Genomic DNA, 2589 nt, shown 5'->3' with positions numbered 1-2589 from the left:
ATATATATATATATATATATATATACCTGTATACAGGGATGTTGAACTTTCACAGTTCATGTTCACAATCATATCTCCCAAAATCTATAGTTTTACAATAAAATACTTTTGTATTTTGCCAGCTAAAATCTGGATTTTAAGTTCTCTTATTATAGGACTGAAGTGCAGTTGATTGTTTTTTGTCTTCACGCATTCAGATTGAACTCAACCAGTGAGATAGTTTTAGCAGGGATTGCATCTGAGAAAGGTTTGTAAGTTAAACTCAGATCAACTGTGTTTCGATCATGCTATATATTTTTTTATTATTTTTGAGAGCAGAGAGTTTTTGATCTCCAACAAGTCTTTTATTTGACTCCACTTTCCACTAGCTCTTTATATTCTCTTAAGTTAGCAGACTTAAAACTGCTTTCATAACCGGCACTGGCCATTTTCTTCACGTGAATCACATAAACAAGCTATCTCATGTTTCCCCCCACAGATGGTCCCAATACATTTTCCTCCTCAGTACTTTTTACAAGAGATGGCAGCGTTCCAACACATGACAGCAGCCCTCAATTAGAAAAGAAATACGCCTCAAAATCAGGATCCAAGTCACCGCCAAGTCCAATAAATATCTGCGTAAGTGACACTGGTGCAGGAAAATGCTGAAAACATACAATGCTGATTAATGTAGAAGCATGTAATTTAAAGCACAAAAGACACCCATTCAAAATAATGGTTAAACAGGTTTGGTATGTTGTGACACAAGATTAAAGACATAGTTCGAAGGTTTTTAAGTGAGGTTGTATGAGGTTCTTATCCATACTCAGTGTATTACCTAGTAGATGGCAGTCTGCAGTTTGGAGAAGCAGGAAGGAGTACCAACACAGAAGCTGAGCAATGCTCTGCTTTGGACGGGGCAGCATTTAAACGTGTTTTATCCACCTAAAAAGGACCTATATCAGTTTAAGTGTAAGCTATATTTAGAATAATTTCACCACTTTTAGCACAATCGCGGAAGGCTTGTATCATGTGGATGCGCCAACAATGGGGGCGACAGAAACTACACACGATAGCTGTACGACACCGAACAAACTAACCAATCGAGCTGTAGACAAGGCAGTAAGTCCCGTGTTCGGTCAGGTAAAATTACAGTTTTTGTCAAGTAAGTCTGATGGTCCGGCTTCAGTTCACCATTATAAAGGGTTGTTTGCGGCAAGGTAAACTGGTGAAAATAATAAAAAAATATAGTGTACGTGGTCCTGTTCTTAGGTCCTTTTTCCACTATAGCAATCGTCCAGACACCAAGCCTGCACCCTAGGTTTTTAAATTGCATCCCCTGCTCCTCCACTTGCCAACCTTCCTCGCGTCTTAGTCCGTCCCACCGAGGAAGCAAGGGAGAGAGACACAAGGAAATCATGGGAGGAAAGAGGTAACAAGGAAATGAGTTTTAGAGGGATGAGACGTTCTTTCCTCTAAATTTGTCGGCTGCATTTGCTTAGTGTATCCTGTATCGTGTATCCTCGCTTATAGCTCCTTGAGCAAGGAGCAAGGAGCAAGGAGCTATCAAATAAGGAAAGTGAGATCCAGCCCCAGAGTTAAGGATGCATACTGAAATATGAACCTCTGGAAAGTAAGTGTTCATACTTAATGCTGCTTAGTATTTCAGAAAAAAAACTTCATGGCTACACTTACCATCCATAACCATGTGCACATTATTATTGCTTTAATCATAACACAAATATCTACCTAAAATGATCCCAATCTGACACCTGCAAGTTAACTCCAGGCCTGCATCCAACCTTTGTGTTACCATCTCTTTGTCTGGGTGCTATCGGCCTGAAGATCTTTTCAGATGAAAAGATTCAGTGGTTTCCATCTGGTCCTGATACAGCAGCTGTGGGGTTGATATGAGTGGAATTTTTTTTTGATCACATGCGGATTATCATGATGGAGCTCTGCGTTTTCCTTTGAGTGGAAAAGCAAAAAACAATTTAAAAAGAGACACACAACAAAAGTGCACAGCGTGACATTCCAGTGAGCTAATGTAGAGTTGGTGCGTGTGTGTGTGTGTGTGTGTGTGTGTGTGTGTTTAAGAAACCCTTGATACATCTGATACATCAAACAGCTCAGACTGTTCTTGGTCTTGGCAGATAAGGTGTGAAGGTGAGGAGAGGTGTGAATTTGAAAGAATTGTTTGACATTTTGGGAAGTAGGCTTGCTCACTTTTTTCCAGAAGATGAACTACTATCATTACAAATGGCCCCTAGGCCGATCCAGGCATGTTTTTTCATCAGTATTGGCTAAAATAAAGCTGTTAAAAATCCAATCCTTTCTTTACCGTGTGCAAAAGCCTATCACTTTGTACAAGCAGGAGGAAAAGGTGCGTTTGGCATGATAAAAACATGTTTAAGACAGAAAAGATAGAATTTAGGAATTTGATATTAAAGTCAAAATTTGAGACTCACTTGTGACGTCTGAAACAGTGACTTGGTCCCATCTTTCAACACGAGTAGTTAAGCTGATTAGTGTTCATGCTTAGTGAAGCTCAGTAAGGTGAGAAAAATCTCCCTGTTGGTTTCAGGTGATTGAAGCATCTGTAACACTGAT

The sequence above is a fragment of the Etheostoma spectabile genome, chromosome 5 (assembly GCF_008692095.1).
Source record: "Etheostoma spectabile isolate EspeVRDwgs_2016 chromosome 5, UIUC_Espe_1.0, whole genome shotgun sequence".
NCBI classification, from domain to species: Eukaryota; Metazoa; Chordata; class Actinopteri; order Perciformes; family Percidae; genus Etheostoma; species Etheostoma spectabile.
This window is presented reverse-complemented; position numbering follows the sequence as displayed.